The sequence below is a fragment of the Chanodichthys erythropterus genome, chromosome 4, assembly GCF_024489055.1.
Source record: "Chanodichthys erythropterus isolate Z2021 chromosome 4, ASM2448905v1, whole genome shotgun sequence".
NCBI classification, from domain to species: Eukaryota; Metazoa; Chordata; class Actinopteri; order Cypriniformes; family Xenocyprididae; genus Chanodichthys; species Chanodichthys erythropterus.
In genome coordinates this window covers 16,247,025-16,264,264 of record NC_090224.1, presented here as the reverse complement: position 1 = coordinate 16,264,264, position 17,240 = coordinate 16,247,025, and the positions used below count along the sequence as shown (strand labels likewise).

At 35.3% G+C, this 17,240-nt stretch overlaps 1 protein-coding gene across 1 annotated transcript in view; it reads right to left on the bottom strand.

Annotated features, from left to right (window-relative positions):
- The window catches only part of fam184ab (family with sequence similarity 184 member Ab), a 161,764-nt gene that overhangs the window by 112,405 nt on the left and 32,119 nt on the right, over positions 1 to 17,240 (bottom strand). The gene's annotated exons all lie outside the window — the stretch shown is intronic.

Genomic DNA, 17,240 nt, shown 5'->3' with positions numbered 1-17,240 from the left:
CAACGTTTTTTTTTAAAAGATGTAATATAAGTCTAAGGTGTCCCCTGAATGTGTCTGTGAAATTTCAGCTCAAAATAGCCCATAGATTTTTTTTTTTATTAATTTTTTTTTAACTGCCTATTTTGGGGCATCATTAGAAATGCGCCGATTCAGGCTGCTACCCCTTTAATTGCTTGCGCTCCCCGCCCCCGAGCTCTCGACTCTATCATTGCATAAAAAAAGTTCACACAGCTAATATAACCCTCAAAATGGATCTTTACAAAGTGTTTGTCATGCATGCTGCATGCTGATCATGTGAGTATAGTATTTATTTGGATGTTTACATTTGATTCTGAACAAGTTTGATAGTGCTCCGTGGCTAACGGGCTAAAGCTAACATTACACACTGTTTGAGAGATTTATAAAGAATGAAGTTGTGTTTATGAATTATACAGACTGCAAGTGTTTCAAAATGAAAATAGCGACGGCTCTTGTCTCCGTGAATACAGTAAGAAACGATGGTAACTTTTACCACATTTAACAGTACATTAGCAACATGCTAACGAAACATTTAGAAAGACAATTTACAAATATCACTAAAAATATCATGTAATCATGGATCATGTCAGTTATTAATCGCTCCATCTGCCATTTTTCGCTATTGTTCTATCTTACTTACCTAGTCTGATGATTCAGCTGTGCAGATCCAGACATTAATACTGGCTGCCCTTGTCTAATGCCTTGAACATGAGCTGGCATATGCAAATATTGAGGGCGTACATATTAATGATCCCGACTGTTACGTAACAGTCAGTGTTATGTTGAGATTCGCCTGTTCTTCTGAGGTCTTTTAAACAAATGAGATTTATATAAGGAGGAGGAAACAATGGTGTTTGAGATTCACTGTATGTCATTTCCATGTACTGAACTCTTATTCAACTATGCCGAGGTAAATTAAATTTTCCATTCAATGGCACCTTTAAAAAAATGGCTAAAAAAAAGGGCTTAATGAAGACAACAGTGATAAAGAGCAAAGAAAACAAACTACAATAGAACAAAAGACACAGATGAAATAGACCTACATGAAAAACACTAGAAATAGGCTACTACATAAAATGTACAATGTAGTCAAAGGTATAAAAAAAACAATGCATAGTCTTTACTGTGTAAATTAACTATGCATTTATTCTTATTAAAGTTACAAAAGCAAGCAGTGAAAGATTTTCTCTCTTTTTTGTTGTTTGATTAGCATTAATAATGATAGCAGGTAAATTTGGATGCTGTCCCTTTAAGACTGTCTCCACCAATCCGTTATACTCAAGCCTTGTCTTTCTCAACTGTAAATGGCTGTTACTTGCAAATACATGTTCACTTTGACACATAGGTATGTGTATTTAACCATTCAAGCGCAATTAGGTGCATCTCAAGTGAAAACTTCAAGCGTGTCTCTCAGACAGCGCTGTCTGTCACTGCTAATTGCGCTTTAATGGTTTAAAACCACTTGTTTTTAAACCGCAATGCTTAAAAATGCATGCAAACGATAAGCTTTTGTGACGTGCAGCACAGCAACCTCACGTGAGCGTAACCACAACAGAGACGATAGTCCAACTTCTCTACCGGTTGACAAATTTCTACAGGTTATTTGTGTCTAACAGTTTATCCCCCACCGCTACATATCGTGCTTAATAACACTTTAACATCGAGCAAGTCCCTAATTCATGATCGCCTTCTGAGAGAGGCTGTGCACACTCTTTGGCAGTATGCCAGTCAGCACGAGTGCTGCATCGAGTTCCTTTTCAGGATATTTTGCACTTATAACTATTTTTAACATCAAGCACGTCTCACTCTTTATATTCACATTCATGCCTTTCATCACTCTGAAGTGTCAATAGTGCTATATATTTACATACCGCGATATATATATATATACGATATAGTAAAGTCTCTAACGATAGACATTTTATTCTGTGATCACGATATATATCGTCATACTGCCCAGCCCTAATATAGACTTGACAACATGCAAAATAAATAAATAAAATAAATAGCATTACATAGACTGTAAAAAAAAAAAATAAAATAAATAAAGGCTTAACAGGAATTTTCATTTACCTTGCATGATAATATTCATGGACCTGACAAATTTGGCTGCTTTGTTTACAAAATTACAGATGAATTTGCACCAAAATACTGTAGATTTTAATTGGATGTTCTACCTTTGACATCTGCAACTAAATATGAAAAGGGTTTCTCCTATCTCTAAAATAATAATAAAAAAATGTATTTTGCTACCCTAATTATGTAATTATTAAATATAATTATATTGTTAGTTGCAATTTATTATTTTAGTATTTTATAGTTTCTCAGACTGTGACCCTATTAGAACAGAAACATGACCCACTTTTGGGTTTCAACCCACCAGCTGAAAGCTGCCTTAGACTACAAGTCCACAAAGATTAAATATTAAAAACATTAATTATTTAGTTTTTTATATAGCATGAATGTGTTGGCTAATGCATCATTTTCTTTAAGAATGCTAACAAGAAGCAGTCAAAACAGTGCACAAAAACCAGAGGCACATTTTCAGACATGTTTTTAATTTTTAATTCCCTCAGTTACTCAGGAGAGAGCTTGAAAGTCTCCCAAAAATGGGTCTAAAAAATAAAAAAGGCCCAAAAATGGGCCTTGAAAATATAAAACTTTGGGTTGCTCTTGAACACTTTTTGTTATTTAAAAAAAATCTTAACTCATGAATATTAGGTTGTGGCTGTGCACACATAATTTAACATTATATTTTTATGTTACACAGAGATTAAACGAATTAGTTCCTACATCCACCATTGTCAGTCCCAGGATTTTAAAATGCACAAAAACTAGAAAATACAACTTCAGTGTTAAAACAACAATGACATATAAAAAGCCTGAATAAACAGCTTTTATTTTTTCTCAGCCAAACAATTCCCCGGCTTGATTATTTGGAAACAAAGTGACCTTCGACTGCAATTCTCAAGCTTTGTGTGTCCGGCTCCCACTTCATTTCCATAATTGTCTAGACATCTGATTAGGTGAGAGCCGTTTGGCCACCTGAGAGCGGCACAATAGAGTTATCTCCTTTACAAATCCTGCTCTGTGAGAAACTGTGACTCAGTCGAAGACGCATGTGCCACTCTCGGCACATCTATAGCGAACTCTCTCTCAGGACTGACCATGGAGGGTTCCATTATTCTCCAGTTTTCTTTCACCACACTATTTATACAGTTCATTCTCTCAGCCAGACAAAAATGAGCTGATAAAGGCAGCAGTGGACACAGAACAAAAAGGTGGTTCAGTGACTCTGACTATGTTTGCTCTCTCTCAGTCAATGCATGTCGATGCCTGGAGCCTATCGCAAGTGATGTGCAAAAACTAGCTTTATCTTTTTTATGTTATCTGCTCCTTTACTGTGTGAAAAGGAAAATCTTTACAACCTGTTAAAGCAATCTTGATGCACTGGTTTCCACCTTATCAGAACCAAACGATAATAGGTCCGTTTTCCAATGGCAATGCAACGGCCTTACTGACTTTAAGTGAACATGGGAAGCTCCAATATCCAAGGAGCATATTCTTTATATAATAACCTACAAGGCATTCAAAATGGAACCAAACAATATATGATACCCAAAGCTTTTTTTCTGTTGTACCAGTAGACTAATATATTTGAATACTACAATAAAAACAAAAGCATATTTTCAAGCAACCTTTTTTGTGCATCGAGCCTTCCCCAACCAACTCAAACATCACAAATACAGCTCTTACAGGTGCTTGTGAAGTCATGTCTCAGCAGGTAAAAGTAGGCTACTTTAAATAAAAGGTCCAACATATTAGGAATACTTTTAACTGGGTTACTTTGTGTCATGATGAGCAATGGCTGTCTAGGCTGTCTACACTTGACACATCAAAGTAAACATTATAAACTGGTGTATTTGTCTTTCTGAATGAGTGCATGATGATGCTGAATGGTCTTGAAGCGTCCATTGTAACGTGTTGCACTGCAATGCCCAGTTTGCTTTGACATGTTCATAAGATGTTTAATCTTTAAAGGTCTAAATGCAGTGAATTTTGGCTTGAAATTCTGTAACTGAAGTTGAACGTCTTTTCCAATGCTACACGTCAGTCATGGACCCATACTGGCTAAACACCCCCAGGCTCTGCCTGCTACGGTAGCCACGCCCCAAACTCACACTATTGGTTGAGCTGGAAAGAGATTGACAGATCTGAGCAGATTGCTCTCAATGTTTAGCCTGAAGGGCTCAATCTTTACTTTTGGAGGAGATAAACCCATAAAGGGCATACTAATAGTAGTCAATGACCAATAAAGAAAAACCTTCACCTTTAATTATAATTTTTAAATATACTATATTTATTGTTAATTTATTTTTGTTCTTATTTTTTATTCATAATTTACTTCAATATTAACAGATTAATTCATATGAATTTGTACTTGAAAAGATAAAAATGCAAATGTGTAAATTAAGATGAATACATGTAAGCTATTGCATTGCATAAAGTTGTGCAATGTTAATAAATAGAATCGTATTATTAAGTGTCATCAAATAATTCATTTGCAGAGAACAAACTATGAAGTGTGTGTTATTAGTTTACTTCGTTTGAGTAAAAGCTTCTTAAATATTCTTGAAAAATAGCATTGAAATTTGAAATGACTTCACAAAATCATTGACTTATCTACTGGACAGTTGCTTTCCACCATCTTTCACAAAGACACAACTCAGGCATCACTGAGAAATTAGAATTTTGTATTGCTAAATAGGACTGTTTGGTAAGTTATGTGCATTTACAGTACCACAAAAATTTGGGGTCTGTAGGATTCTTAACTGTTTTTGAAAGAAGTCTCTTATTTTCACCAAGACTGCATTTATTTGAACAAAAAAAAAAAACAGTAAAAAAAATGATATTATTATTATTTAAAATAACTTTTTTCTATTTTAAAATATTTAAAAATGTAATTCATTCCTGAGATGGTAAAGCTGAATTTACTCAGCATCTTTACTCCAGTCTTCAATGGCACATGATCCTTCAGAAATCATCTAATATCTAATATCTAACATCTAATATGCTGATTTGCTGCTCAAGAAAGAAACATTTCTTTTTATTCAGGATTCTGTGATGAACAGAAAGAAAAAACAACAACAACAGCATTTATGTGAAATTGAAATCTTTTGATAAATGTAATGCATCCTTGCTGAATAAAAGTAATACATTCTTTAAAAAAACCTGAATTACACTGAATTATTGAACAGTAGTGTAACTCATAGTTATGATACTTTTGACTCCACTTGAGGGTATGCAAAGCTCCTGTGTCCTGCAGAGCCTTTTCATGGGAGGACGTGTAAAGAATAACACTAGATATCTACCTGTGCAACAATCAACAGTGAAAGGCAAAACACAGTCCCGAAAGGATGCTCATGAAATGAAAGTGGCAGCCATCCTGTACAGGACTATATTAAAATTCAGTAGGCAGTCAGAGTGCCAGCATTCATTTTAATCTCAGAATGTCCTGGAAGTTACACAGTCAACCTGATGCACACTGAATGACTGAGAAAAATACAGTCTTGCTATTTCACTTGCAAAGAGAGTAAATTTGAATGATATTTGGGATATTACGTTTAAGTCTAGTCATATTTCTATGAAAATGTTCAATTAGTACATTCCAGTAGAGCGCTAAAATTGCAACAATGCTGTAAATAAAAGCCACAGCCATGGGCTCGGTGCGTATAATCGAGCGAGCTAGCCGATTATAGAAGATTTAAAGGCATCACAAGTACGCTTCTGGCGTGACGTCTAGTCTAAACAATCTTTGACCAGGTTAATCGATACAAAAGTTGACTATTTTATTGTGTGTACTTAGAGAATTATGTTGTTAGCTTAGCAACATGCTAAAATTAAACTCTAATGAATCAGCAGTGAACATTTAGCCAGAAACTTTATTCACATATTGTCAGAGAACGTACCACATTTAAAAAAAGAATTTTTTTCTCGGCCGCTAATAAAATACATAACTCCATTGTTTCCTGCTTCTTATATAAATCTCATTTGTTTAAAAGACCTCCGAAGAACAGGCGAATCTCAACATAACACCGACTGTGATTCAATACTCGGGATCTTTAATATGTACGCCCCCAATATTTGCATATGCCAGCTCATGTTCAAGGCATTAGACAAGGGCAGCCAGTATTAACGTCTGGATCTGTGCACAGCTGAATCATCAGACTAGGTAAGCAAGCAAGAACAACAGCGAAAAATGGCAGATGGAGTGATAATAACTGACATTATCCATGATATCATGATATTTTTAATGATATTTGTAAATTGTCTTTCTAAATGTTTCGTTAGCATGTTGCTAATGTACTGTTAAATGTGGTTAAAGTTACCATCGTTTCTTACTGTATTCACGGAGACAAGACTGACGCTATTTTCATTTTTAAACACTCGCAGTCTGTATAATTCATAAACACAACTTCATTCTTTATAAATCTCTCCAACAGTGTGTAATGTTAGCTTTAGCCATGGAGCACTATCAAACTCATTCAGAATCAAATGTAAACATCCAAATAAATACTATACTTACGCGATTAGACATGTTGCATGAAGAACACTTTGTAAAGATCCATTTTGAGGGTTATATTAGCTGTGTGAACTTTTTTTTTAATGTTGTTTAAGGCAAGCGCGAGCTCTTGGGGCGTGGAGCACGAGAATTAAAGGGGCCGCACACCCTGAATCGGCGCATTTATAACGATGCCCCAAAATAGGCAGTTAAAAAAATTTATAAAAAAAAAAAAAACTATGGGGTATTTTGAGCTGAAACTTCACAGACACATTCAGGGGACACCTTAGACTTATATTACATCTTTTAAAAACATGTTCTTCGGCACCTTTAATAACTATAAAATCATATAAACAATCCTAAAATAACACTGATACATGATGTAGTATAGATAATTTATATATATTTTTATTATAGAAGAATGAGTCATAAATATCTAATTTGCTCAACAGGATTCTGTCATGATAGTAGTCGATTTGAAAGAGAACACAGGCTATTGAGTGTTATAAACATATAAATTTCCAAGCATAACTTGAGCTGGCATAGTTAGAAATGCTTTGCATTCACATAAAATCTAAGATTTTGTTAACACCTGCCTATGTAGACAATAGCAATCAAGGCAGCTCTCAAGGGTTTAGAACAGCCTTTGTAATGAGGGGTTTCACACCAGACTTTATTGGTCTTTTTTGATTTGCCACATTGGCTCAATCTTTAGTCCAGTGAATTTGGCAGTCAGTGAGTTTTCGGCCCACTCAGAACTGGAATATGAGAAAACCCATTACCTCCCACAACACTGGGAAGTCTTAATCACTTTGTACTTGAATCTGAGAGTCATTACAACTGTTCCAACATCAGTCAATAAGACCAAGACCATGATAATGATAATTACAGTCATTTGCAATGGTGCAGAGTGAACACCATATTGTTCTGTGTATAAAGGCTGTCAGTAAATTGGTCCAGATCACTTCTGGGGCGATGAAGGGGTTTTATTGTGTGGTTTCAATCACAGTCTGTTTCAAGATGTGCCTCGGTAGGAGATTAAAACTGGTGTATAATATGCAATGAGAGCTTTTCTCACAGCTTTTGACTTGGCTTCAAGCTTGAGCCTGTTATATATAATATATTCTGTGTTTTAAAGAATAATGGACCAGGTAAAACGAATATACCAGCTCTTTGTCGATAGATTCTGCATTCTCTGGCACACGGGATTGGTTTGTAATTGGCAGGCATATGAATATGCATTAAGTGAGGAAATGGTTATAATGAAGTTGAGAGATAGCGCTAATTAGAGTAATTATATGCATGGTATCCACTAAACTGCAAGGCACACCTTTAACGAAGAGGTAATTAAAGCAGTTGAAAAAGAACAGTTTGCTCTAACAGGAAAAACTTGGAAACAAAAACAACGTCGACTTCCCTCTATACTGTGTACATTAATCATGATTAAAAGGCTCATAAATGGTTTTGCGGCTCTAATTTCCTGCTATGTAAATTGGCTGCTGTGAACCTTGAGATGTAAAATAAATTTATGTTTGGTCCTTTTGGTTTCATAGCAATGTGTTTCTTCAGCTTTCACAAATGTCATATTCCTTTTCATTATGCAAAAGGTGAGAAGGAGTTTAATTTCTAAAAGTCTACAGTGCCAAAAGTGCTCATAGTTGAAGAAACACCCAGCTTTTCCCAGATTTTGTATTTCAAATAAATGCTGGTCTTTTGAATTGTATTTATCACAGAAATCTGAAAAAACAGTATCACAGTTTCCACAAAAATATTGAGCAGCAAAAACGGTTTTCAACATTGAAAATAATAAGAAATGTTTCTTAAACAGCAAATCATATTAGACTGATTTCTGATTAGAAGGATCATGTGACACTAATAGTGTAATAGTCAAAACAAAATTTATTCAGACACCTTGAACATTTCATTCATTAATACAGTTCATTCACTATAGTTTAAAAAAATGGTAATAAAATATGAGAAGATCTCAGAGTTAAACTGTGTCAGAAAAAAATCTTAAAGGTGCCCTAGGATCAAAAATGTAATTTACCTTGGCATAGTTGAATAACAAGAGTTCAGTACATGGGAAAGACATACATTGAGTTTCAAAATCCATTGTTTCCTCCTTCTTGTGTAAATCTCATTTGTTTAAAAGACCTCCGAAAAACAGGCGAATCTCAACATAACACCGACTGTTATGTAACAGTATGTATGACCCCAATATTTGCATATGCCAGTCCATGTTCAAGGCATTACACAAGGGCAGCCAGTATTAACGTCTGGAGCTGCACAGCTGAATCATCAGACTAGGTAAGCAAGCAAGGACAACAGCGAAAAATGGCAGATGGAGCAATAATAGCTGACATGATCCATGATAACATGATATTTGTAAATTGTCTTTCTACATGTTTCGTTAGCATGTTGCTAATGTACTGTTAAATGTGGTTAAAGTTACCATCGTTTCTTACTGTATTCACAGAGACAAGAGCCGTCATTATTTTCATTATTAAACACTTGCAGTCTGTATAATTCATAAACACAATTTCATTGTAGCATTAGCCGTTAGCCACGGAGCACAGCCTCAAACTCGTTCAGAATCAAATGTAAACATCCAAATAAATTCTGTGTTATGATTGGTTAGATCGTTTGTCAATCAAACTCCTAGTGAAGGGTCAATTGACTAGTTGTAGGAGTGCAGATTATTTCTAACACATTTACATTCATTTAGCTTTTGAAGGTGACTTAGAAAAAATTCAAACACAAGTGATAAATAATATGGAGTCAGAAACATTAGCAGGCCTAAAATATACAATGATATTTAAGGAGATGTGGTTTAACTCTTTAAAATGCAGGAAAATCCTACCTTTACTTAATAACAGCTAAACTAAACATGTTGGAAAAATATGACTGACTACATCTAATAATATATTTAAAAGCTAATCATCATACATATAAGATATAGCATATATATACTAAATTATCAAAATACGGCAATGTGTACTTCACCTACTTTTTAAACGGTAGGTTCAACTAGTAAAAGCTGGTTACATGCAAATAAATAAATGATGTAAATGTGCCTGTAATATCCCACAGAGCAACAGTCTTGGAGAGACAATGGCAAAAAAAAAAAAAAAAAAGTGCAAGATTTACTAAGGGAATTTTGTCACCTGCCATACATACTACATAATTCAATGACGTGAAAACATGAAAATTATCAGGGAAAACCTGTAAAGTATTTTGATGTTCTCAGTATAGATTCAGATAATTCTCAAGCAATCTTAATGCAGTCAAATATATGCTTAAAAACATTGCAGTTTATTAGAAAACATGGACTATCACAAGGAAAAATAATAATTATATCTTATCGTAATCTAAGTATAGAAAACATCCCTCAGTAATCTCTCTCTTCCATTAGCATAGGAGCATATGGAGAGATTCCGACACATTATTAGGATGCATGTGTGCATTACAGTCACGCTTGAGAGCAGCTCCACCAAAACAAGCAGGATGAAGCAGGATAAAATCCTTAGGGAAAGTGCGTTTTTTATAGTCTCAGAGTGTGACGACTGATTTAAAAAAAAAAAAAAAAATGAATGCACAATTTCTCTTGAAATAGGGAAAAATATGACAAACCAATATATATGTAAAGATATTAGAGATAGATGGCTGTGATGAAATACACCTGCCCAGATGAGGTCAGTTCAGGAAAATATCTCTGAAAACTGAAATTCTGCATGCAGTCTCATAGAATATTTTTGACATTTACAATGTTTTTTTCACACATTCAATGAAGGGGGTCATATAACAAGGTCTCGAGCTACACTTCCTTTGCCACAGGCATTAAAAAATAAGCTCACTTTAAATTCTATGTGCTGTCTTTGCCTCAGGTGCTACAGCCAATAGCGAAAGCTGTCAGGTCTGTTTACAGAGCCAGTTCAAAATCAAATCTACCGGGTGTGAGAATGCTGAAAGTACATCTCTACAACACTTGTGGAATCTCAGAAATAATGTAAAGTTAACGAAACTCTTCTCTAGTCAGATGCCCAAAAGTTCAAAAAGATACCCAAAAGATATACTGCATTTTTTTTTTCCAAAAAAAAAAAAAAAAAAAAAAAAAAAAAAGTCTAAAAAATGTCTAATATTATTAAACCAATGCCCAGTCTATACAAGTTAGCTAATCTGTTCACCACATTACTGAATCTATACAACAATGTCAAAAAGGTATATTTTAAGTTCTATTGTAATTTTTGTGTTTCGATTATTATATAACATTAAGTTTGGGGTCGTTATTAAAAAAGTCTCTTATGCTCACAAAGACCGCATTTATTTGATCTAAAATACAGTAAAAACAGTAATATTGTGAAATATTATTACAATTTAATATAACTGTTTTCCATTTCAATATATTTTACAATTTAATTTATTTCTGTGTTGGAAAAGCTGAATTTTCAGCATCATTACTCCAGTCTTCAGTATCACATGACCTTTTAGAAATCATTCTAATATGAAGAAACATTTGTTATTATCAATGTTGAAAACAGTTGAGCTGCTTAATATTCTTGTGGAAACTGTATTACATTTTATTTTAAGATTCTTTGTTGAAAAGAAAGCCCAAAAGAACAGCATTTATTTGAAATGTAAATATTTTGTAACATTAAATATTTGCCTTTTTGAACAATTTAGTGTGTACAAGCTGAATAAAAGTATCAATTTCTTGAAGAAAAAAAAATCTTACTGACTCCAAACTTTTGAACAGTAGTTTATTTAATACATTTGTACAATTATGTCAGTATTTTGACTGGCCTTTAAAAATGCCTACTGATACCATCAACTTAACTTTGTACTTGTTAAACTGAACAAGAAAGTTCCCAGACAGAACCTAGACAGAAGTGTTTGAACAAAGGATTTTGGTTGTTCTGGATGGCTCGTTGCCAATTCTGTGAAGCGTGGCTATCCGTTTCAAGTGTTTGTTTTATCCTAAACTTTCCTCCGAATCTCAGCTCAACATGAATAATTCACACTTCAGTTTAACTGCCCTTCATGGCTGCTTTCTAGGGCAATAAATTTAAGAGACAAATAAAACTCCTCAAAACTTTTAGAGTCTCCTTAAGAGAGACAAAGACAGGCCAGTTGAACCTAATAAAACACAACCGTAACTTCGAAAGTAACTCTACCACATCGTAAAAGCAGATAAATGGTACAAATGCTGCAGGAGGTTCATTAGCTTATGTTTAAATCTGATATGTGCACTAAGAACAATCAGAACACAAAGCCAATAATCCACTTTTAAGATAACACTTAAAAGCCTTCTCTGCTAGTTTTGACTTCGGAGGAGGAAAAAGGGTCAATCTGCAGTTTTGGAATAACAAATGGAATTTGTATGGAAAATAGGTAGGTCACTCCTAGCTGTTATCTAGAGAGACAAAGTCTTTCTGCACAACAGCTGATTTGGTTCACGCTACTTCTGAGGACAAAAGGATATAGAGTGCATTTAGAGAGGGTGGCAGTGCTTGTTCAGTGCCCTGGAAAGTTTGCTGCACCAAGCAGCTTTGGGCTAAGCTAACGCAGGCACCGAAGTTACAGATATTGGCAGAGCCTACTGTAAATATCAATGGCATTCTTGAGCAAGATAATAAATCAAAAAGACATGGCTATTTGAAAGCAAGTCAGGGATAAACATGAGACTAAGGTGTTACAGTAGATTCATTAATCAGCTACCCCATGGCTAGGGTTGCCAACTTCAATACAGAAAAATAAAAGATGCCAGCCGCAGCGGGGACCACACCCCTCGGGGCCACGATGACCACAGTCCTGATTGCGTGCCAGTGGTGGTATATCATAACTTAAAACATATTTTCATAAAAATATTAAGATTGATACCAATGGATATTATAATAAGATATCTGCTATTGAAATCAGTGTGAACAGATGTAGTCTCTCACTATCACAACTTAAGTGTTCATATTGAATACACAGCTATGACAATAATAAACATAGGCCAACAAAGTGTGACTGAGACCACAAAAAATAAGCTTTTGGAGGAACTTGTGAGATGTGAACCATATTTTATTAACTTATTAAATTAACAGATCCATAACTTAGTAATTATAAATTAAACAAACTGTAAATTGTCATTTGTTGTGAACAAAGATTTTGGCTAAAATATTTGTCATTGTTTGCAGTAACACCATCCAAACAGTGAAACCACACCTAAATAACTTGAAATGACATATCTACAAACATTTCTTATTTAAGTAAAACACTATTTGTATTATTGGTAAGTAAATATATTGATGTATTTATTTATTTATTCCATTTTTATATTGTTTATTGTTAATTCTATAGTATTGAATGATGCAATTATTTAAATTGGTTAAGCATAACAAATTTATTTTATTCACATAGGTACTATATTTTGATTAAATATGTATTAAATATATATCTATCTCTTATTAAAGTACTGCGTATGTGTCTGACTGTACAACTTAACCTTAATAAACAAATCCTACCATAACATGATTAATGTACATTATTAACATTATTTCTTAATAGGCAGCATATGAAATCTAACGTTATCAATCAAAAAACTTAAGGTGATAAAAAAATAAAACATTACACTATCTGCCTCAGGAGAGAACCGGCGAGGTGGCGTCCCGCCCTCCTCTGCCTCTGATTGGCCGTGATTCATGGCCCGTGAACCTGAAACAAACCAATCAAACCATGATGGCAGCGAGTATTACCCAATCAGGGGCAGAAACAGGACGTGTCTTCACACAATGCGTCTGGTGTGATTTGCATGGGATGCTGCATAATATGGACCTATGTAAAATACGGGACAAATCGCGTCCCGTATCGATTTGATATGGGACGCGTCATTTTGGCTGTAAATACGGGACGATTCTGTATTTCACGGGACCCATGGCCCAGGTTATGAAAGCAATTCCACCTCAGTATTTCTCGTAACTGCTTTATATCTATCAATTTTTACTTCATATCTTTTTATCTTGAATATTGACTTTGTACCGCACAGTGTGATTTTTTTTTTCTTTAAGGTGAAACAGTCTTCATGTAGAGTCCGGGGTTGGAAAACCGTAGGGTGAGATGCCTCCTACGTGAGCTGTCATCTTTTTCAGTTTTTTCATAGTTATTATATATCTTCTCCACTCCTTCACCAATCAAACCACAGAGACCAGAGGGTATTATGCAAAACTACTGACACCATTCCTCTAGAGAGTGAAGATTACAGCTACTAATTAGTCTAAGTTCCAGAATCTACAAAAAAAAAAAAAATGCCACCTCGTGAATAAGGAAAAGGAAAAAGCAAGCACAATGTGAGAAAAAAGGAGCCATCGAAAAAGTTTCCTTCTGGAAAAAGTTAAGTACTAAATGAGGGCATGAGAGAAGTTCAAGCAAGCCAACTTTGACAGCTGAGCAAGTGGGGTCAGAGCTTTGATGGGCAGTAACGACTGAAAAAAAAATCAAGGCGAAAAGAACTATTTGCAGGCTGAGATTTACACCCGGTGGAATTTAAACCTGCAGAAGACGTTTTAAATCAGACTTCAGAGCACTTAAAAATCCACATCTCCATCTCAAAAACACCTTTAGAGAACTACATAGTGAGCCGCTACAGCTCACATCACAGTGAGCTTGAACTTGAAACTCGGATATGGGTTTGAGGAATAAATGAAGCTGAGAAAAGTCTTCAGTGATACTGAATATAAGTGTATTTGAATTAAATTGAGGTAGCAAACAGGATGTAAAATTAATTTGAATTTGTATGATTTGTATAATTTTGTATTTGAGGTGTAAAATGTAAAACTGAAAATTCAAAGAAATTCAAATAACTGTTTCGAATGTTGCCTAGACAAACAAACAAAAGATTGACAATGATAGAACAAAAAGAAGAACATTCCTTTTCCTGTAAATCTAATTCAAATTACAATTCAACTTCCTGTGTGCCAATTCAAATTCACACCATTTCTTTGCATCTGAATTATGCATAAACACGTTTCCCTAGACCATAGGGTTTTTGATTAGAAATTAATCAATCCCAAGAATCCAAGCCTGTCTGTGGAGATTCAGCTTCATTCCTCTGACATCCTGATAGAATTTTCTCTATGTTCCATAGAGACTGGTAACATCTGGATAAGACTGGATCAGATGTTGTATAAATTCTCCAGTGACTACAAAACCATCCTGCCAATCTGACTCTGGGAGGAAGCTCAGCCCAATGCAAGTGGACACCTGCAAATTCTTCCAGATTTTGGTTCTATCCCAACAAGTAGGCCTAGATAGCAGTTGGTGAACACTGTAGTGTCGGAGAAGGTGTTGAGTAGCCCTGAGGTACCCAAGGGAACTGTTCAAAACACAGTCGTGCTGTGAAAAAAAGGCCAGAGCAGACTGAACTGTCTGACGTGGCTCAGATCTGTTATTGTACGCAGCAAGCTGTTAGTGATGTGCAAGTGTAATGGCTTCTTTTTCAATGCTGTCATCTGCTAAGGGAACAATAGCAGTTCAGATTATTCCAAAGGCCCGAACAAACCAATCAGGAAGGCCACCTTTGGTACCGCACTCACTTTGAACTCACTGGAGAGAAAGCAGGGAACAGGATGGTGGCCAAATTGGAGTCCATAATGAACAGTGTGGCATCTTAGAGGACCTTTAGCCAGGGTTTATTCCAGCATGGTGCTCTAAGAAGTGCTACTGGGGATTCTTCTTGCCTGGCGCCAACAGGCTGTATAGTGCCATCTGTCCACCTGCACAGTCCCACTGGCAATGAGGAGAAATGACATTGGACAAGGTTACTTTCATCCATTCACTGTGCCAATAATGCTTTCATACTTTTTGCTTAGCAATTATTGTATTACATTGGCTGACAGCATAGTGAGAATTTAAGAACAAGTATGTGTACCAATTTATCTACAGATAGGGCTGGGGAAAAATGAAGATTTTTCCATTTCTTCATTTGAATCATGTCGGTATCAATTGTTAAAGCCCCATGATCGATTTTGTACTCTATGCCAGTGTTTCATGCATGACTGAATCAAATCATATTTTACCTGAATTTGCAGTTGGAATTGAATGTGATGAGATAAAAAGGACATGTACTGCAAAATATCGGCAACTTAATAACTCTCTCAAGCTGTCCTTGTGGGATGCATTTGGGAGTCATTTGTTCATGAACAGTAGCCAGGACTACACTGGCCATCAACGTGCTCTAATTCATGAAAAAAATTATTCTTATGAACTGGTTCTTTTAGTAAATCAAATTCACGCAGTTCAAGCAGTGTGGTCTGATTCATGAACAAATGATTCTTACGAACCAGGTCTTTTAGTGAATCAAATGCATATAGCACAAAGAGTGTGTTCTGATTTATGAGCAAATGATTCTTATGAACTGGTTCTTTTTTTTTTAAACCTACTATTTATTTTTATTTAATGGACATTTAATCTAAGTAGCTGACCAGGTTTACATTTCACTGTAAGTTGAATCTTATAACTGTATAACTGTGTACAGTGGCAAATAAAAATCTTGAATCTTTTAGTGAAACAAAAACATACAGTGCAACCCGTATAGCCCAATTCACAAATAAATTACTTTGATTCTGGCCTTTCAATTAATCATTCAAAAAGACTTACAAACTCAAGAGTTTTCATTATGAATCATTCAGAGCGTTTACTACCATCACCATCAATTTATTATTACTTCCAGTCATGGGATATTTTAATGGATGGATGAATTATATATATTAGAAAACGGACAAAATGGACATTGTTATTGTGAATTGAGCCCAGTCCTATCTACATTTTTACCAAAAACAATTTGAGTATTGGATATCTGTCTTGTCATTGCAGGAATCTTTGCTCCTTTTGCTCTCAAGAGGAAAATACTTTGTATCCAAAGATGTATGTGGCAATGACAGCCTGACAAACCAAACAAAAAATGATGACACATATTTGCTCTGGTGCCTTTCAAAGCCCAGAACAATCTGAAATGCAGAAGGTATGAAGGCCATGTCCCAAAGTACAGCAACAGGTGCATCTCCAGGCCTGTGCATCTGTTTGCCAGCCATGTCTCAAAACCCCCAGGACTCGCAAATGACTGAATCTCATTACAAAACCCTGCAAACATGGTGAATGGAAGTGACACAGAATCATTTTTAGTGAGTAAACTGGACTATAAATTTTATGAACCAGTTATACGGTAATTTCACAACATCCTTGGGCGTTTGATTGGAGCACTGATGTTTAAAATAGAGTCAATCTTTCATGGTTTACGAGATACATTAGAGGATATGGTCTCATGGCCACTGTGGTCTGAGTGTTTCTGAAAAGACTAAAATGTGCTTCTAAAGTTGCACATCATAAACGTTTCTGACCGGGTAGTTATATTAACTCAGTTCTAGGACGAGCCACCAGGGTGGTCCTCTGAAAACGAAATGCTCCCCTAGGGACATTTTCATGGTTGCACTCACACCGCCAGTAAGAACTCTGAAGTGACGTAAGCCGACCGACATTGAATCATTTAAGTGCGGCACTCAACAATGTCAACAACTCTGCACAGTAGCTTAAAGATTGAGAAGTGCCTGGATTTAGTTGGTTTAGTTTTGGTTTGTGGATTTAGTTTGTTGATTAAGTCTATGTAAGCTGTGTGGTAAATGGC